This window comes from Gorilla gorilla, chromosome 9 (assembly GCF_029281585.2).
Source record: "Gorilla gorilla gorilla isolate KB3781 chromosome 9, NHGRI_mGorGor1-v2.1_pri, whole genome shotgun sequence".
NCBI lineage: Eukaryota > Metazoa > Chordata > Mammalia > Primates > Hominidae > Gorilla > Gorilla gorilla.
In genome coordinates, this window is record NC_073233.2 from 71,333,133 (window position 1) to 71,355,717 (window position 22,585).

General features: G+C 40.4%; 1 long non-coding RNA gene across 1 annotated transcript in view; it reads right to left on the reverse strand.

The window, feature by feature from the left end:
- Positions 1-22,530, reverse strand: part of LOC134756452 (uncharacterized) — a 67,534-nt gene extending 45,004 nt beyond the window's left edge. Inside the window, exons 1-2 of the long non-coding RNA XR_010129125.1 lie at positions 22,466-22,530; positions 21,912-22,029 (exon numbers count right to left, since the gene is read on the reverse strand). This is a non-coding gene — a long non-coding RNA (uncharacterized lncRNA). The remainder of the gene's footprint in view (positions 1-21,911; positions 22,030-22,465) is intronic.
- Between the last annotated feature and the right edge of the window lie 55 nt (positions 22,531-22,585).

The following is a 22,585-nucleotide window of genomic DNA, read 5'->3' on the forward strand; positions in this document are numbered from 1 at the left end:
GCCTAACTGGGAGGCACCCCCCAGCAGGGGCAGACTGACACCTCACACGGCAGGGTACTCCAACAGACCTGCAGCTGAGGGTCCTGTCTGCTAGAAGGAAAACTAACAAACAGAAAGGACATCCACACCAAAAACCCATCTGTACGTCACCATCATCAAAGACCAAAAGTAGATAAAACCACAAAGATGGGGAAAAAACAGAACAGAAAAACTGGAAACTCTAAAAAGCAGAGTGCCTCTCCTCCTCCAAAGGAACGCAGTTCCTCACGAGCAACGGAACAAAGCTGGATGGAGAATGACTTTGACGAGCTGAGAGAAGAAGGCTTCAGACGATCAAATTACCCCGAGCTATGGGAGGACATTCAAACCAAAGGCAAAGAAGTTGAAAACTTCGAAAAAAATTTAGAAGAATGTATAACTAGAATAACCAATACACAGAAGTGCTTAAAGGAGCTGATGGAGCTGAAAACCAAGGCTCGAGAACTACGTGAAGAATGCAGAAGCCTCAGGAGCCAATGTGATCAACCGGAAGAAAGGGTATCAGCGATGGAAGATGAAATGAATGAAATGAAGTGAGAAGGGAAGTTTAGAGAAAAAAGAATAAAAAGAAATGAACAAAGCCTCCAAGAAATATGGGACTATGTGAAAAGAACAAATCTACATCTGATTGGTGTACCTGAAAGTGAGAGGGAGAATGGAACCAAGTTGGAAAACACTCTGCAGGATATCATCCAGGAGAACTTCCCCAATCTAGCAAGGCAGGCCAACATTCAGATTCAGGAAATACAGAGCACACCACAAAGATACTCCTCGAGAAGAGCAACTCCAAGACACATAATTGTCAGATTCACCGAAGTCGAAATGAAGGAAAAAATGTTAAGGGCAGCCAGAGAGAAAGGTCGGGTTACCCTCAAAGGGAAGCCCATCAGACTAACAGCAGATCTCTCGGCACAAACTCTACAAGCCAGAAGAGAGTGGGGGCAAATATTCAACATTCTTCAAGAAAAGAATTTTCAACCCAGAATTGTATATCCAGCCAAACTAAGCTTCATAAGTGAAGGAGAAATAAAATCCTTTACAGACAAGCAAATGCTGAGAGATTTTGTTACCACCAGGCCTGCCCTAAAAGAGCTCCTGAAGGAAGTGCTAAACATGGAAAGGAACAACTGGTACCAGCTGCTGCAAAATCATGCCAAAATGTAAAGACCATCGAGACTAGGAAGAAACTGCATCAACTAAGGAGCAAAATAACCAGCTAACATCATAATGACAGGATCAAATTCACACATAACAATATTAACTTTAAATGTAAGTGGGCTAAATGCTCCAATTAAAAGACACAGAGTGGCAGATTGGATAAAGAGTCAAGACCCATCAGTGTGCTGTATTCAGGAAACCCATCTCACATGCAGAGACACACATAGGCTCAAAATAAAAGGATGGAGGAACATCTACCAAGCAAATGGAAAACAAAACAAGGCAGGGGTTGCAATCCTAGTCTCTGATAAAACAGACTTTAAACAAACAAAGATCAAAAGAGACAAAGAAGGCCATTATATAATGGTAAAGGGATCCATTCAACAAGAAGAGCTAACTATCCTAAATATATAGGCACCCAATACAGGAGCACCCAGATTCATAAAGCAAGTCCTGAGTGACCTACAAAGAGACTTAGACTCCCACACATTAATAATGGGAAACTTTAACACCCCACTGTTAACGTTAGACAGATCAATGAGACAGAAAGTCAACAAGGATACTCAGGAATTGAACTCAGCTCTGCACCAGTGGACCTAATAGACATCTACAGAACTCTCCACCCCAAATCAACAGAATATACATTTTTTTCAGCACCACACCACACCGATTCCAAAATTGACCACATACTTGGAAGTAAAGCTCTCCTCAGCAAATGTAAAAGAACAGAAATTATAACAAACTATCTCTCAGACCACAGTGCAATCAAACTAGAACTCAGGATTAAGAATCTCACTCAAAACCACTCAACTACATGGAAACTGAACAACCTGCTCCTGAATGACTACTGGGTACATAACGATATGAAGGCAGAAACAAAGATGTTCTTTGAAACCAATAAGAACAAAGACACAACATACCAAAATCACTGGGACGCATTCAAAGCAGTGTGTAGGGGAAATTTATAGTACTAAATGCCCACAGGAGAAAGCAGGAAAGATCCAAAATTGACACCCTAACATCACAACTGCAAGAACTAGAAAAGCAAGAGCAAACACATTCAAAAGCTAGCAGAAGGCAAGAAATAATTAAAATCAGAGCAGAACTGAAGGAAATAGAGACACAAAAAACCCTTCAAAAAATTAATGAATCCAGGAGCTGGTTTTTTGAAAGGATCAACAAAATTGATAGACCGCTAGCAAGACTAATAACGAAAAAAAGAGAGAAGAATCAAATAGATGCAATAAAAAATGACAAAGGGGATATCACCACCGATCCCACAGAAATAGAAACTACCATCAGAGAATACTACAAACACCTCTACGCAAATAAACTAGAAAATCTAGAAGAAATGGATAAATTCCTCGACACATACACTCTCCCAAGACTAAACCAGGAAGAAGTTGAATCTCTGAATAGACCAATAACAGGCTCTGAAATCGTGGCAATAATCAATAGCTTACCAATCAAAAAGAGTCCAGGACCAGATGGATTCACAGCCAAAATCTACCAGAGGTACAAGGAGGAACTGGTACCATTCCTTCTGAAACTATTCCAATCAATAGAAAAAGAGGGAATCCTCCCTAACTCATTTTATGAGGCCAGCATCATCCTGATACCAAAGCCAGGCAGAGACACAACCAAAACAGAGAATTTTAGACCAATATCCTTGATGAACATTGATGCAAAAATCCTCAATAAAATACTGGCAAACTGAATCCAGCAGCACATCAAAAAGCTTATCCACCATGATCCAGTGGGCTTCATCCCTGGGATGCAAAGATGGTTCAATATACACAAATCAATAAATGTAATCCAGCATATAAACAGAACCAAAGACAAAAACCACATGATTATCTCAATAGATGCAGAAAAGGCCTTTGACAAAATCCAACAACCCTTCATGCTAAAAACTCTCAATAAATTAGGTATTGATGAAACGTATCTCAAAATAATAAGAGCTATCTATGACAAATCCACAGCCAATATCATACTGAATGGGCAAAAACTGGAAGCATTCCCTTTGAAAACTGGCACAAGACAGGGATGCCCTCTCTCACCACTCCTATTCAACATAGTGTTGGAAGTTCTGGCCAGGGCAATTAGGCAGGAGAAGGAAATAAAGGGTATTCGATTAGGAAAAGAGGAAGTCAAATTGTCCCTGTTTGCAGACAACATGATCGTATATATAGAAAACCCCATTGTCTCAGCCCAAAATCTCCTTAAGCTGATAAGCAACTTCAGCAAAGTCTCAGGATACAAAATCAATGTACAAAAATCACAAGCATTCTTATACACCAATAACAGACAAACAGAGAGCCAAATCATGAGTGAACTCCCATTCACAATTGCTTCAAAGAGAATAAAATACCTAGGAATCCAACTTACAAGGGATGTGAAGGACCTCTTCAAGGAGAACTACAAACCACTGCTCAAGGAAATAAAAGAGGATACAAACAAATGGAAGAACATTCCATGCTCATGGGTAGGAAGAATCAATATCATGAAAATGGCCATACTGCCCAAGGTAATTTACAGATTCAATGCCATCCCCATCAAGCTACCAATGACTTTCTTCACACAATTGGAAAAAACTACTTTAAAGTTCATATGGAACCAAAAAAGAGCCCTCATCACCAAGTCAATCCTAAGCCAAAAGAACAAAGCTGGAGGCATCACACTACCTGACTTCAAACTATACTACAAGGCTACAGTCACCAAAACAGCATGGTACTGGTACCAAAACAGAGATATAGATCAATGGAACAGAACAGAGCCTTCAGAAATAATGCCGTGTATCTATAACTATCTGATCTTTGACAAACCTGAGAAAAACAAGCAATGGGGAAAGGATTCCCTATTTAATAAATGGTGCTGGGAAAACTGGCTAGCCATATGTAGAAAGCTGAAACTGGATCCCTTCCTTACACCTTATACAAAAATCAATTCAAGATGGATTAAAGACTTAAACGTTAGACCTAAAACCATAAAAACCCTAGAAGAAAACCTAGGCATTACCATTCAGGACATAGGCATGGGCAAGGACTTCATGTCTAAAACACCAAAAGCAATGGCAACAAAAGACAAAATTGACAAATGGGATCTAATTAAATGAAAGAGCTTCTGCACAGCAAAAGAAACTACCACCAGAGTGAACAGGCAACCTACAAAATGGGAGAAAATTTTCACAACCTACTCATCTGACAAAGGGCTAATATCCACAATCTACAATGAACTCAAACAAATTTACAAGAAAAAAACAAACAACCCCATCAAAAAGTGGGCGAAGGACATGAACAGACACTTCTCAAAAGAAGACATTTATGTAGCCAAAAAACACATGAAAAAATGCTCATCATCACTGGCCATCAGAGAAACGCAAATCAAATCCACAATGAGATACCATCTCACACCAGTTAGAATGGCAATCATTAAAAAGTCAGGAAACAACAGGTGCTGGAAAGCATGTGGAGAAATAGGAATACTTTTACACTGTTGTTGGGACTGTAAACTAGTTCAACCATTGTGGAAGTCAGTGGGCGATTCCTCAGGGATCTAGAACTAGAAATACCATTTGACCCAGCCATCCCATTACTGGGTATATACCCAAAGGACTATAAATCATGCTGCTATAAAGACACATGCACACATATGTTTATTGTGGCATTATTCACAATAGCAAAGACTTGGAACAAACCTAAATGTCCAACAATGATAGACTGGATTAAGAAAATGTGGCACATATACACCATGGAGTACTATGCAGCCAGAAAAAATGATGAGTTCACGTCCTTTGTAGGGACATGGATGAAATTGGAAATCATCATTCTCAGTAAACTATCACAAGAACAAAAAACCAAACACCGCATATTCTCACTCATAGGTGGGAACTGAACAATGAGATCACATGGACAAAGGAAGGGGAACATCACACTCTGGGGACTGTTGTGGGGTGGGGGGAGCAGGGAGGGATAGCATTGAGAGATATACCTAATGCTAGATGACGAGTTAGTGGGTGCAGCGCACCAGCATGGCACATGTATACATATGTGACTAACCTGCACAATGTGCACATGTACCCTAAAACTTGAAGTATAATAATAATAAATAAATAAATAAATAAATAAATTTTTTAAAAAAAGAAAGTACCACCTTGTAAAAACATCTGCACTCCCATTTTCATTGAAGCATCATGCACAATTACCAAGATACAGAAACAATCTAGGTGTCCATCAACAGATGAATGAAAAAGGAAACTGTAATGTTTACACACACACACACACAAGTAATATTATTCAGCCTTTAAAAAGGAGATATTCAATTGTACCCTAAATCTCAGCATCGCACAATATATCCATGTAACAAATCTGCACATGTGCCCCCTAAATCTAAAATAAAAGTTGGAATTATGAAAAAAAAAATAAGAGGAGATTCTGCCGTTTGCCACTACATGGATGTACCTGGAAAACATTAGGCTAAATAAAATAAGCCAGACACAAAAAGGAAAACATTGCATGACCTCACTTATATGTGGGAAAAAAGTCAAATAAATGGAGATAGAGAATAAAATAGCAGTTACCAGAGACAAGATGGGAAGGAGGAAATGGGGAGATGTAGGTCAAAGTACAAGATATGTAGGATAAACAAGGCTAAAGAGCTCATGTACAACATGAAGACTATAGTTGATAATAGAGTATAGAATTCAGAATTTTTGCTAAATGACTAGATTATAGTTGTTCTTGCCACAGAGTGAAAACTAAGTTAACTATATGAGGTGATAGATACGTTAATTTGCTTCACCATGGTGACTATTTTATACACACACACAGACACACACATATATAACTCTCATAGCATTGTGTTGTATACCTTAAATATACATAATTAAATTTATTTTTAAAAAGAAAGAAAACTCATAACATGAAAAAAGTTATTAGGTCATCATGTAATAGCAACTAAGCAGTATGCTAGAAGCTCTGAATGCACAGAAGAAATGAAAAAAAGACATCACACAGATTTAATAGATATGAGTATTTGTCTGCAAATATAGACGTAACATTGCATTTTAGTTGCTACCAGTAACAAAATTTCATTTTAAATTCCACCTTGCCTCTGGGTTGGCAAAAAAAAAAAAAATGCAAATAAGTTATTTTGAGGAATTATTTCCACAAATCTTTCATATCAAAGCTATCTAGACTCCACAGGCACATGCAGAGTGTGTCAAGAAATAAAGTAGTAATAATGGAAGATTGCACTCATTATCAGTTACCCGCTTAGAGGTTATCATGTAACTACTGAGCCTGCACACACTCGGTGCTGAAACTCTACCATTCCCATCACAATGAGGCATTGAAATGGGGATTCTGGTGTGGCCACTCACCTCCATTTGCAACCACACTGTTAGGAGTTCTCTGATTCCATGGAGTATCCTAAAGGTGAGTACCGGGTTCTGGTTCCCCCAGGACCCAGAGACACTTCTCCACCCTCACCCTTCCCAAATACTCAACTTATTTTGATAAACTCTTTAGCTCTTGCACAGACCCTCTAGTTACACTGTCAATTTAGCTTTTGAAAAAAATAGTCTTTAAGACTTCTTTTGCTTATCAGCTTCAAAACACCTTCCGAGGGATCAAAAAGTAAAGACATGACAACCCACAGGAATGTGGGAAAGAGGATATTCCAGGAAATCATCCATAATGGATAGCATGAGTTTATCCAGTCTTATTCTTGTGCCTAATGAAATGTTTATAGCCCATTATGACGAAGACTACATGGCATCTGTTTCTGTGCATCACCCCAGAAGATAGTGGTCAGTTCATAAACACGATGTTTCATGGAAGAGAATTTCCCACAGGTCTTCATGAGTCTTTAAAGCTACAGACCAGTGCTTGTGGCCCAACAGATAATATTTTTACTGGAGAAGTCTAGTGAGCACAACTGTAAAAAAAATCTACTATGGTGGGGTGAGTGAACGGGTTTCCTTTCCATTTGACTTGGAGTAACAGAAGCATTCTTCAAAGACCTAGTTAATATTTTGCAGTGATTATCATTTTGAAATAGGATTATCAGTGAACATCTGTAACTCACTCTTTGTTGTCCAGTGTTTCTTGAATGGAACTTTGTAAAAAGAAAAAAAATCAGAGAACTAATGAATACATTTGAAATCATTGAGGAAATGCTGGAAATTAGGGCTAATTATCTCTCCTAATTGTGGTAAAGGAGCTTCTTCCTGGACATGGATATTCATAGCCTGTTATCCAAACCCTCCTGAGCCGTGTAGCTATAGATATTTTTTGAAAGTCATGTGCTATAAATCATGATTCTAATAATTAGCTGGATATAATACCATGGAATCCAGTCTTAATTTTGTAAAGAACAGTACATAAAACAAGTGCAGCTAGAGAAACACAAATACCACAAGATCTAACTTATTTGTGGAATCTAAAAACTTCAAACTCAGAAGTGTGCTGCCAGCAAGGTGGCAGAATAAGAAGTCATCCACTTGTATCCCCCAAAAACAACAAGAATTCTGTACCTGTCAACAGAGAAAAAGCCTCTTTACAGGAGCTGGGGACTGAGGTTGAAGTTTGTGAAACCCCAGTGGAGCCCAAGACTTTGAAAAGTCATTTTAAGAGTGCAGGCCCACACCCAGATGGCAGGCCTACCAATCATGCTCCTGCATTGAAAGTTTGAAAGAGCCTCATTTCCCAAAGGGCTTAGCTACAGCCTTGTATGGCCTTGACCCTGGAACCAAAACTATCTGCCAAAGCCTCCAGGAGGAATCACAACAGTATCTTGGCAAAAAGTTTTGACTGCCCACCAACATTGGTCTCAGCAGTGGACTGGAAAGTTACCCTATAAAAGCTACAGTTCCCCTCAACTGTGGTCACAGATTGACACTGCTTGCACAAGGCCTCAGAAAGAGCTCTCATGTGTGACACTAGGACAGGCTTGAAAGCCTCTGTTCCACAGCACAGTCTAAATGGGCTCTATCTTTCAGCCCAGGCATTATCTTGCCCAAGCAGAGAATGGCTGGGAGTCACCCATCTGAGCCTCCATAACAGGCTTACTAGGTTCCATTTCATTGCAGAGCCTGAAGGAGCCAATCTCAGCTGAAGTCCATTGGTGCCACAGCCAGGGAATTATCTGACCTGTACAAGGAATAGCTGGGAGACATGCCCTCTGAACAACTGGGACAGGCTTGCCAGCATCTCTTCCATAGCAGGTCCTCAAGTGGCCCAGTCTTAGACCCAGCCCCTCTTGTGGCAATGAGGGAATTATCCCAAAGGCACAGGGATCTGCTGGGAAACTCATCCCATCTGAGCCTCTCTGACAGACTTATTAGACTGTCACACAGAAATTCTTGAAGGGGCACAGTCTCAGCTTCAGCCTCTTACTGCCATAGCCAGAAAACTATCCCACCTATGCAGGGAACTGCTGGGAAATGCACCTATCTGAAGTAACAGGACAGGGTTTCTAGCTTCCATCCCATAGCAGATCCTAAAAGGGTCAAATGTCAGCTCCAGCCCCTGTCACTGCAGTCAGGTAACTATCCTACCTTTGCAGGGAACTGCTTAGATATGTGCCCGTCTGAGCCACCAGAAGAGGCTTGCCATCCTCTTTCTCACAGAAGATTCTAAAAAGGCCCAGTCTCAGCTCCAGCCCTTTTCTGCAACAGCCTGGAAACTATCCTACCTGTGCGGTGAACCTCTGGGAGATGCTGTCTTCCAAGACACCAGCACAGGCTTGCCATCCTCTGTCCCACAGTAGGACATGAAGAGGCCTTAGTGCTGCACTAGATCAAGCGCTTATGAATCTAGTGACCATGACAAACAGCATGCTCAGATTTGCTGGATAGACCTCTTGTACAAGAACTGTCACAGAGAAATCCAGACCGTGAACACTAAAATAAATACCTATTTCTTCAATGAATAGACATTGATGCACAACCACAAGGATCAAAAACAATCAAAGAAAAATGATGTCAGAAGATGGCAGAATAGGAACAGCTCCGATCTACAGCTCCCAGCGTGAGGGACACAGAAGATGGGTGATTTCTGCATTTCCATTTGAGGTACTGGGTTCATCTCACTAGGGAGTGCCAGAGAGTGGGTGCAGGACAATGGGTGCAGCGCACTGTGCGGGAGCCAAAGCAGGGCGAGGCATTGCCTCACTCGGGAAGTGCAAGGGGTCAGGGACTTCCCTTTCCTAGTCAAAGAAAAGGGTGACAGACGGCACCTGGAGAATTGGGTCACTCCCACCCTAATACTGTGCTTTTCCAGCAGACTTAAGGAATGGCACACCAGGAGATTGCATCCCGCACCTGGCTCAGAGGGTCCTGAGCCCACGGAGTATCACTGATTGCTAGCACAGTAGTCTGAGATCAAACTGCAAGGCGGCAGTGAGGCTGGGGGAAGGGCATCTGCCATTGCCCAGGCTTGCTTAGGTAAACAAAGCAGCTGGGAAGCTCGAACTGGGTGGAGCCCACCACAGCTCAAGGAGGCCTGCCTGCCTCTGTAGGCTCCACTTCTGGGGGCAGGGCACAGACAAACAAAAAGACAGCAGTAACCTCTGCAGACTTAAACGTCCCTGTCTGACAGCTTCGAAGAGACTAGTGGTTCTCCGATCACGCAGCTGGAGATCTGAGAATGGGCAGACTGCCTCCTCAAGTGGGTCCCTGACCCCCGAGCAGCCTAACTGGGAGGCACCACCCAGTAGGGGCAGACTGACACCTCGCACGGCCGGATACTCCTCTGAGACAAAACTTCCAGAGGACCGATCAGACAGCAGCACTTGTGGTTCACAAAAATCCACAGTTCTGCAGCCACCGCTGCTGATACCCAGGCAAACAGGGTCTGGAGTGGACCTCTAGCAAACTCTAACACACCTGCAGCTGAGGGTCCTGTCTGTTAGAAGGAAAACTAACAAACAGAAAGGACATCCACACCAAAAACCCATCTGTACGTCACCATCATCAAAGACCAAAAGTAGATAAAACCACAAAGATGGGGAAAAAACAGAACAGAAAAACTGGAAACTCTAAAAAGCAGAGTGCTTCTCCTCCTCCAAAGGAACGCAGTTCCTCACCAGCAACAGAACAAAGCTGGATGGAGAATGACTTTGACGAGCTGAGAGAAGAAGGCCTCAGACGATCAAATTACTCTGAGCTATGGGAGGACATTCAAACCAAAGGCAAAGAAGTTGCAAACTTTGAAAAAAATTTAGAAGAATGTATAACTAGAATAACCAATACAGAGAAGTGCTTAAAGGAGCTGATGGAGCTGAAAACCAAGGCTCGAGAACTACGTGAAGAATGCAGAAGCCTCAGGAGCTGATGTGATCAACTGGAAGAAAGGGTATCAGCGATAGAAGATGAAATGAATGAAATGAAGTGAGAAGGGAAGTTTAGAGAAAAAAGAATAAAAAGAAATGAGCAAAGCCTCCAAGAAATATGGGACTATGTGAAAAGACCAAATCTACGTCTGATTGGTGTACCTGAAAGTGAGAGGGAGAATGGAACCAAGTTGGAAAACACTCTGCAGGATATTATCCAGGAGAACTTCCCCAATCTAGCAAGGCAGGCCAACATTCAGATTCAGGAAATACAGAGAACACCACAAAGATATTCCTCGAGAAGAGCAACTCCAAGACACATAATTGTCAGATTCACCAAAGGTGAAATGAAGGAAAAAATGTTAAGGGCAGCCAGAGAGAAAGGTCGGGTTGCCCTCAAAGGGAAGCCCATCAGACTAACAGCAGATCTCTCCGCAGAAACCCTACAAGCCAGAAGAGAGTGGGGGCCAATATTCAACATTCTTAAAGAAAAGAATTTTCAACCCAGAATTGCATATCCAGCCAAACTAAGCTTCATAAGCGAAGGAGAAATAAAATACTTTACAGACAAGCAAATGCTGAGAGATTTTGTCACCACCAGGCCTGCCCTAAAAGAGCTCCTGAAGGAAGTGCTAAACATGGAAAGGAACAACCAGTACCAGCCACTACAAAATCATGCCAAAATGTAAAGACCATCAAGATTAGGAAGAAACTGCATCAACTAACGAGCAAAATAACCAGCTAACATCATAATGACAGGATCAAATTCACACATAACAACATTAACTTTAAATGTAAACGGACTAAATGCTCCAATTAAAAGACGCAGAATGGCAAATTGGATAAAGAGTCAAGACCCATCAGTGTGCTGTATTCAGGAAACCCATCTCACATGCAGAGACACATATAGGCTCAAAATAAAAGGATGGAGGAAGATCTACCAAGCAAATGGAAAACAAAACAAGGCAGGGGTTGCAATCCTAGTCTCTGATAAAACAGACTTTAAACCAACAAAGATCAAAAGAGACAAAGAAGGCCATTATATAATGGTAAAGGGATCAATTCAACAAGAAGAGCTAACTATCCTAAATATATATGCACCCAATGCAGGAGCACCCAGATTCATAAAGCAAGTCCTGAGTGACCTACAAAGAGACTTAGACTCCCACACATTAATAATGGGAGACTTTAACACCCCACTGTCAACATTAGACAGATCAACGGACAGAAAGTCAACAAGGATACCCAGGAATTGAACTCAGCTCTGCACCAAGCAGACCTAACAGACATCTACAGAACCCTCCACCCCAAATCAACAGAATATACATTTTTTTCAGCACCGCACCACACCAATTCCAAAATTGACCACATACTTGGAAGTAAAGCTCTCCTCAGCAAATGTAACAGAACAGAAATTATAACAAACTCTCTCAGACCACAGTGCAATCAAATTAGAACTCAGGATTAAGAAACTCACTCAAAACTGCTCAACTACCTGGCAACTGAACAACCTGCTCCTGAATGACTACTGGGTACATAAAGAAATGAAGGCAGAAATAAAGATGTTCTTTGAAACCAATGAGAACAAAGACACAACATACTAGAATCTCTGGGATGCATTCAAAGCAGTGTGTAGGGGAAATTTATAGCACTAAATGCCCACAAGAGAAAGCAGGAAAGATCCAAAATTGACACCCTAATATCACAATTAAAAGAACTAGAGAAGCAAGAGCAAACACATTCAAAAGATAGCAGAAGGCAAGAAATAACTAAAATCAGAGCAGAACTGAAGGAAATAGAGACACAAAAAACCCTTCAAAAAATTAATGAATCCAGGAGCTGGTTTTTTGAAAGGATCAACAAAATTGATAGACCGCTAGCAAGACTAATAAAGAAAAAGAGAGAGAAGAATCAAATAGACGCAATAAAAAATGATAAAGGAGATATCACCACTGATCCCACAGAAATACAAACTACTATCAGAGAATACTACAAACACCTCTATGCAAATAAACTAGAAAATCTAGAAGAAATGAATAAATTCCTTGACACATACACTCTCCCAAGACTAAACCAGGAAGAAGTTGAATCTCTGAATAGACCAATAACAGGATCTGAAATTGTGGCAATAATCAATAGCTTACCAACCAAAAAGAGTCCAGGACCAGATGGATTCACAGCTGAATTCTACCAGAGGTATAAGGAGGAGCTGGTACCATTCCTTCTGAAACTATTCCAATCAATAGAAAAAGAGGGAATCCTCCCTAACTCATTTTATGAGGCCAGCATCATCCTGATACCAAAGCCGGGCAGAGACACAACCAAAAAAGAGAATTTTAGACCAATATCCTTGATGAACATTGATGCAAAAATCCTCAATAAAATACTGGCAAAACGAATCCAGCAGCACATCAAAAAGCTTATCCACCATGATCAAGTGGGCTTCATCCTTGGGATACAAGGATGGTTCAATATGCACAAATCAATAAATGTAATCCAGCATATAAACAGAACCAAAGACAAAAACCACATGATTATCTCAATAGATGCAGAAAAAGCCTTTGACAAAATTCAACAACCCTTCATGCTAAAAACTCTCAATAAATTAGGTATTGATGGGACGTATTTCAAAATAATAACAGCTATGTGTGACAAACCCACAGCCAATGTCATACTGAATGGGCAAAAACTGGAAGCATTCCCTTTGAAAACTGGCACAAGACAGGGATGCCCTCTCTCACCACTCCTATTCAACATAGTGTTGGAAGTTCTGGCCAGGGCAATTAGGCAGGAGAAGGAAATAAAGGGTATTCGATTAGGAAAAGAGGAAGTCAAATTGTCCCTGTTTGCAGACAACATGATCGTATATATAGAAAACCCCATTGTCTCAGCCCAAAATCTCCTTAAGCTGATAAGCAACTTCAGCAAAGTCTCAGGATACAAAATCAATGTACAAAAATCACAAGCATTCTTATACACCAACAACAGACAAACAGAGAGCCAAATCATGAGTGAACTCCCAATCACAATTGCTTCAAAGAGAATAAAATACCTAGGAATCCAACTTACAAGGGATGTGAAGGACCTCTTCAAGGAGAACTACAAACCACTGCTCAAGGAAATAAAAGAGGATACAAACAAATGGAAGAACATTCCATGCTCATGGGTAGGAAGAATCAATATCATGAAAATGGCCATACTGCCCAAGGTAATTTACAGATTCAATGCCATCCCCATCAAGCTACCAATGACTTTCTTCACACAATTGGAAAAAACTACTTTAAAGTTCATATGGAACCAAAATAGAGCCCTCATTGCCAAGTCAATCCTAAGCCAAAAGAACAAAGCTGGAGGCATGACACTACCTCACTTCAAACTATACTACAAGGCTACAGTCACCAAAACAGCATGGTGCTGGTACCAAAACAGAGATATAGATCAATAGAACAGAACAGAGCCCTCAGAAATAACGCCGCGTATGTACAACTATCTGATCTTTGACAAACCTGAGAAAACAAGCAATGGGGAAAGGATTCCCTATTTAATAAATGGTGCTGGGAAAACTGGCTAGCCATATGTAGAAAGCTGAAACTGGATCCCTTCCTTACACCTTATACAAAAATTAATTCAAGATGGATTAAAGACTTACATGTTAGACCTAAAAGCATAAAAACCCTAGAAGAAAACCTAGGCATTACCATTCAGGACATAGGCATGGGCAAGGACTTCATGTCTAAAACACCAAAAGCAATGGCAACAAAAGACAAAATTGACAAATGGGATCTAATTAAATGAAAGAGCTTCTGCACAGCAAAAGAAACTACCAACAGAGTGAACAGGCAACCTACAAAATGGGAGAAAATTTTTGCAACCTACTCATCTGACAAAGGGCTAATATCCACAATCTACAATGAACTCAAACAAATTTACAAGAAAAAAACAAACAACCCCATCAAAAAGTGGGCGAAGGACATGAACAGACACTTCTCAAAAGAAGACATTTATGCAGCCAAAAAACACATGAAAAAATGCTCATCATCACTGGCCATCAGAGAAATGCAAATCAAAACCACAATGAGATACCATCTCACACCAGTTAGAATGGCAATCATTAAAAAGTCAGGAAACAACAGGTGCTGGAGATGATGTGGAGAAATAGGAACACTTTTACACTGTTGGTGGGACTGTAAAGTAGTTCAACCATTGTGGAAGTCAGCATGGTGATTCCTCAGGGATCTAGAACTAGAAATACCATTTGGCCCAGCCATCCCATTACTGGGTATATACCCAAAGGACTATAAATCATGCTGCTATAAAGACACATGCACATGTATGTTTATTGTGGCATTATTCACAATAGCAAAGACTCGGAACCAACCCAAATGTCCAACAATGATCGACTGGATTAAGAAAATGTGGCACATATACACCATGGAATACTATGCAGCCAGAAAAAATGATGAGTTCGTGTTCTTTGTAGGGACATGGATGAAACTGGAAATCATCATTCTCAGTAAACTATCACAAGAACAAAAAACCAAACACCGCATATTCTCACTCATAGGTGGGAATTGAACAATGAGATCACATGGACACAGGAAGGGGAATATCACACTCTGGGGACTGTTGTGGGGTGGGGGGAGGGGGAAGGGATAGCATTGGGAGATATACCTAATGCTAGATGACGAGTTAGTGGGTGCAGCGCACCAGCATGGCACATGTATACATATGTGACTAACCTGCACAATGTGCACATGTACCCTAAAACTTAAAGTATAATAAAAAATAAAAAATAAAAAAATAAAAGAAAAAGATGGATTAAAGATTTAAATGTAAGAACTAAAACCATAAAAAACCCTAGAAGAAAACCTAGGCAATACCATTCAGGACATGGGCATGGGCAAAGACTTCATGACTAAAACACCAAAAGCAATTGCAACAAAATCCAAAATTGACAAATGGGATCTAATTAAACTAAAGAGCTTCTGCACAGCAAAAGAAATGATCATCAAAGTGAACAGGCAACCTACAGAATGGGAGAAAATTTTTGCAATCTATCCACCTGACAAAGGGCTAATATCCAGAATCTACAAGGAACTTAAACAAATTTACAAGAAAAAAAAAAAAACCTTATCAAAAAGTGGGCAAAGGATATGAACAGGCACTTCACAAAAGAAGACATTTATGTGGCCAACAAACATATGAAAAAAAGCCCATCATCACTGGTCGTTAGAGAAATATGAATCAAAACCACAATGAGATACCATCTCATGCCAATTAGAATTTTGATCATTAAAATGTCAGGAAACAACAGATGCCAGAGAGGATTTGGAGAAACAGGAACACTCTTACACTGTTGGTGGGAGTGTAAATTAGTTCAACCATTGTGGAAAACAACGTGGCAATTCCTCAAGGATCTAGAACCAGAAATACTATTTGACCCAGCTATCCCATTACTGGGTATATACCCAAAGGATTATAAATCATTCTACTATAAAGACACATGTACATGTATGTTTATTGCAGCACTATTCACAATAGCAAAGACTTGGAACCAACTCAAATGCCCATAAATGTTAGACTGGATAAAGAAAATGTGGCATATATATACCATGGAATACTATGCAGTCATAAAAAAGAATGAGTTCATGTCCTTTGCAGGGACATGGATGAAGCTGGAAACAATCATTCTCAGCAAACTAACACAGGAACAGAAAACCAAACACTGCATGTTTTCACTCATAAGTAGGAGTTGAACAATGAGAACATATGGGCATAGGGAGGGGAAAATCACACACCAGGGCCTGTCACGGGGTGGGGTACAAAGGGAGGGATAGCATTAGAAGAAATACCTAATGTAGACAACGGGTTGATGGGTGCAGCAAACCACCATGGCACATGTATGCCTATGTAACAAACCTGAACGTTCTGTACATGTATCCCAGAACTTAAAGTATAATAAAAAATAAATATGTAAATAAATAACAAATAAATAAATAAGAGTAAATTATAAATTTAGTGGTGAAGTATAATGATCATAAGTAGAAAAATTCAATTGTGGGAAGGAAGGTGGCCCATTTTTCTTTCAGTTGCTTGTGGGCGGTAGAGGCATTCTTCAAGCACCTAATTAATACTTTCATTCTGGTTATCATTCTGCATTAGGATGGCCAGTGACTTTTTTTTCATTTACTGGTGCATTATAATATTTTTTCAAATTAAATTTTATAAAAGAAAAAGAAACCAGCCTAAGACCTGATGATTATACTTTATGTCAGAAGGGAAATATTTGAAATTATGGAAAATCATATCTCCCAATTGTATTAGAGCTCCTTCAGGACAGGCATACTCATAGCCCCTTGAAAGGAAGCTCTTTCAACAATCCTCCTCTAAGCAACATAGCTATCAATAATTTTGGACAGTCATCTTATATAAAACAAGACCTAATTAATTTATTGAATTAAGTTCCCTGGACCAGGTTCCTAGACCAAGGTGGTGCCTGAAACAAGGACAGATTATTCATATGTCATCAGGTGATTTACAGGACAAATTGGCACAAAAATCACTATGGAAAGAGGTATCCAACTGTACTCCTTCAGCTGCTCTTGCAGAAGTCCACACTCATTCCCAAGCAGCATGCCTCTAAACATGTGAACTAGTCTATCTCCTATAACTTCCTCTTATATACATTCTGCCTAGTGTTACCCCTTCATCTATCACTTGCATTTATGAATCTTGTAATCTAAGCTGGGAACTAAAACATATGAAAGAGGTTCTAGATTCCTACTTTTACCACTATGAACTCAAGCATCTAATATAAGTCACGTGTTTGACAGCAGCAGTTGTAGAAACTAGTCACCAACCTAAATTATGTCATTCAAAGGCACCAGGGACCTTCAATAGGCACATTCAGAGAGCCTCTGAATGGACTTCTACTTTCCATGTTATAATCTGTAAAGGGAAATCAGTGGATGCCTTTTCAGCAAGAGATTCACATTTCTTTTGTTTGTTCCTCTCCAGTTTTTACAATCCTCCAATTACTGACACTATTCCTCTCAAATTTGCTATCTGACATTTGTCCTTGGATGTGGCATTGGTATTTCATTAACAGATACTAGGTCCAGGTGAAGATGAGACTGCTCACATGCACTTCCTTAAACATGGCTCTCAAGTACAGTTTCTCTCCATTTGTAAACCTGTGAACTAAACAGATAAGCTTTCTGTCCCCTACACATTACTCAGACAGTGGAGTGCTGAGCATAGTATAACCAACACACACATTCCTATTCAAAGAGATGTAATGCAAAGTACAGAGAAGTCATTGATCCAGAACAGTTCTGAAACCCAGCTGGGCAAATGTTGCAGGTTCCGTGACTAAGGCCCATCCATATCTTCCCCGAGAGTTGTTCTATATGACTCCTGGCTACATCCTCCCAGCTCTTTGTTCTGCCTTCTAAGTCATACTTTCATTTTCATTAAAACTGACATATAGCTGAAGACATATAGTTTTCTCGGCCTGATTCTTATCAGTAATGTTTGAAGATCCAATGGTCTATTTTCATTGCCTGCTGTCTCTGTCCATTTCTGTCCAAACTGATAGTGTTTCTCCTGATATAATTCTATTAAAAATTTCCTGGGTCTCCTTTGAATCTTTTTGGAGGGTCTGCTTATTAAATAAAAGACATCTAAAAATCTCCCCAAGTAAGCCCATCTCTTCATTATGCTTCTATCAAGAAATAATGCCCTTAAGCTTCTTAAAAGTGATGTTTTTATTGAAAGAATCTGTGAGTCATAACATCAAAATATTTAGAGAACCTTTTGAACTGAGTAATAATCTGGGGCATCATGTAAGACAGCTTTGATGTTTTAACAAAGGTTTTTTTAAATTTGTGTGGGTACATGGTAGGTGTATATATTTATGGAGTACATAAGATGTTTTGATACAGGCATGAAATGTGTTATAATTACATCATGGAGAATGAGGTATTCATCCCCTCAAGCATTTATCCTTTGTGTTACAAGCAATTCAGTTGTACTCTTTTAGTTATTTTATGATGTACAATTAATTTATTATTGACTATAGTCACTCTGTTGGGCTATCAAATACTAGGTCTTATTCATTCATTCCATTTTTTGTACTCATTAACTACCCCTACCTCCCCACAACCCCAGTCCTCCCACTACATTCCCCAGCCTCTGGTAACCTTCCTTCTGCTCTCTATCTCCATGAGTTCAATTGTTTTGATTTTTAGATCTCACAGATAAGTGGGAACATGTAATGCTTACCTTGCTGAGGCTTATTTCACTTAGCATAATGAACTCCAGTTCCGTTTAACAATGGTTTTTTTTTTAACATTCAACTCCCAACTTATTCATGTTTGACATTTCCTTCTTTTCTCTCTTTGCTTGCATTTTACTCTAAGCAGCAATATGAAATCAGGCTGTATTTTTAGTGCTTTACCCAGAAATTCCTCAACAACACCCAGTTCATTAGGCATGTTTTCTGCGTTCCACATACCATATGGAAGAATATTGCTAAACATCTGCCATTCATAACAAGAAGTCCTTTCCTCCAGTTTCCATGTTTTTCACATTGCTTTAAGTCTCACTCACAACTGCCTAAAAATCACATAATGCTTCTAAAAATATTTTCAAGGCTGTTCAAGCTTTATATAACTTTCTGATCAAAATCTTTCTAGTTGCAGACCACTGCCTGCTTCCAAACCACTTTCACGTGTACAGATATTATTAGGATAGCACTCTGCTCCTAGTATCAAAAGATGTATGAATTACTTATCACTGCAAAACAAATCATCCCAATACCTAGCCACTTATACCACAAACATTTACCTCACACAGTTTCTGAGGGTCTAGCATACTAAAGCAACTTAGCCAGATACCTCTGGTTCAAGGTCTTTTATGATGTTGTAGTCAAGGTGTCAGCAGGGGTTGAATTTGTCTAAAGGACTGACTGGTGTTGGAGGATCTGCCTCAAGATGGCTCACTCTCTAGCTGCTGTTGGAAGAAGACTTCAGTTCCTTGCCACAAAGGCCTGTCCTCAGGGAATGTCCTCATGGTATGGCATCTTGCTTTCCTAGGAGTAAATAACCCAAGAGGCAGAGCCACCCTGCCTTCTTATGACTGTCTGCAAAGCCACACACCATCACTTCTGTTTTGTTCAGTTACTCAGAAGTGAGTCACCACATCCTGCCCACACTCAAGTAGAAGAGAATTAAGCTCTAATTTTTAAAGACAGGATTATTAAACTATAAGTGCATATATTTCTTTTCAAAATCACAAACTGCATCACTGTTCAACTTCTACCTTTGCCCAGTCTTGTGTTCCTTATATGCTTACAAATGTTGGTTCTAAGAGCACCCAAAAAAAAACCTTCCTGCATGTACATTTCTGCCTCAGACTCTCTTTCTCAGTGAACCAACCCAAAGAAACCTATGGCAATGGCTAACAAAACACAGCAATGCTTTGTGCAAAATAGATGGGCTACCAACAAGAGTATTACTATTATATACAATCAAAAGAAGTCAGGAAAGATAATCAACAATTTGAGGGCAGATTGCCCGATAAAAAATTATGGTTTCTTTTTTAATTTCCACATCAGAGCCGGGTCTCAGAACCCAAAGCCACTGAATGAAGGAGAAGTTGTATCCCTAGAAGGAAGACCTCTGAAACACCAGAGTAATTGCATATTTAAATGATTCCTCCAGACCTTCCCAAAGAAATCTATGCCATTTACTTGCATGAACATGCACTGGAAACATTTTGAGGACTGCTGAGCACAGAGTTCATGGTGGCATAAATATTCAGGGACTCAAAGAGTCATCATGCTGCCATTTTAAAGCAGGAGTTTTGGGAGTGACATAATAGAGTATCACAACCAAGGCCTCAAAGGAGTTATTCCCCCATTCCTTCCTGAATAATGGGATTCACCATACTTGATGACTTGCAGAACACCCACAGGTCCTTGACCTGTGGAATAAGAACTACCAAGGTGGAAAAAGTCAAGTGGACACAAGAAAACTGTATCTCACTCCCTCCCAAAATAGTAAATCAAAAATAACTGTGTGTTCCTAGTGAATAACAACTTTTCTACCCTTAAAAGCTTAAAGTACACAGGGGTTGTAGTCTCCAGTATGTCTCCATCTAATTGCTCTCAGGGCCAGACTTAAGTCCATTTGAGTCTGGCCCTGCAAATAATTGACAGATTGTCTTACTCTGTTTAGTGTTGCTATAATAGAATACGTGAGGCTAAGTAATTTATAAAGAGAAGAGGTTTATTTAGCACCCAGTTATGTGGGTTAGCAAGTTCAAGGGTCTTACCATGGCTTCTGGCAAGGGCTTTCATGCTGCATCCTAATATGACAGAGAAGGACAAAGAGGAAATGCACATGTTTGAAGAAACAAAACCCAAGGGGCACCCTGACTTGTAACAACCATCTCAGCTCCAGAGCTCCCCATAGCTTGGCCTTTGCTGTAACTGCATCACAGTTCAGCTTCTCCCTCTGCCCAATCCTGTTCCTCCACCTTCCCCAGTAAATTTCATGCCCACAAACCTCAGACTCAGAGTCTGTTTCACAGGGAGCCTGGTCAGTAGATTCTGTACAATGTTGGACTGAAATGAAACTATAAAAACTGAAAACCCCAAAACACATATTTCCTATAGAGAAGGGGAAGATCTGTTAACAGGTTCTACCCATGTGTCTCACTATGAAACTTCTTTAAGGAATTCCAGCCATGAAGCTAGACAGAAGGACCAGCTGTTGTGCATTAGAGCATATTCTGGGTACTGTTGGAAGAAAAAGAGCAAGAAACTAAGATTGTGAGGTGTACCATGGTCCTGTGCTGTTTCCATCCACCTGACACCTTCACTTCCTTCACCACAATGACCACATGGCTCTGGAGAACTGACCAATCACGTTATTTTGAAGCTTATGTTATGAAGCCCTAAATCCAGCTGTACTGTTTTCTACTCCACGATTTGATAGTCACTTAAACCAGGAAGTTCCTCACTTTGCTTAAGGTATTTTGTTTGCTGTCCCTTGCAACTAAGAGAGTCCTAACACAGGTCTACTTGTTAGCCCTGGGAATTCCTAGAGAGATTAGATTAATGAAGCCTCTAACAGGTTCATTCCTCATATTTGGAAATGGACAGATCACTAAAGCCACACACACCCTTTTCTTTCTATACTTTTCTTAATATCATACATCTGCCAGGCTCCTTGTGTTAAGAGTCTGGGTGTATGTTCTTGATGGACAAGCCCTGATGAGCCTTGCCCACACCCCTTTCCAAGCCCAGCCTTGCAGAGCAGTAGTCCTAAGTGTGAGCCCCCAAAACCCTGTTTAATCAATGATCTGTAGGCAGTTACCAGAGTGCTGTTCTCCTGTTGCCCCATGAAGTGACAAGGCTTTGGGGAATGTGTCCAGGACTGCAGTTGACCCCTCTCCACAGGGTACAGAGGTATGGAAGAACAGAGTCCTTGGCATCTGCATTTGAGCAGGACACAGAAATTTCTTGTTATATTTCCCTCAGCTGAGATGGTGGTAAAGTTTGCTACCACTACAGTTGTGTCAGACTGGGCTCCCTGAGACATTAAAGCTGCCCTCTTGATAGGTTTCACTATCCAGGCAAGTTCTGCCACAGCCACAAAGTTGGCAGTCTCTGTGCTACATCAATACCAAAAGACTGATTAACACTAAGGAGTTTCTGAGGTTCCACAGCTTTCTACTTCCTCCCTGGACTGAATGCTCACCCCAGCCCTCATAAACAAGACATGCCTTCTTGCTTCCACTCTTGTAAGCAGAAATTGAATGTGGGTAATCAAAACTCAGTGTCTACACCCTGCAGACATCTACCATCCCACGGGTGCCAACAATCAGTTTTGTAAGTTTATCCTACTCACTGATATATGCTACTACTCACCTGATAGTGGGATTATATGCAGTTGACTCTGCCCCTGCTAGAGAGCCCTGTGGATGGCACAGCCCTTTGCCATGGCCCAAATTGTCTCTATTGTGATGCATCATTGGTCCTTTACTACCC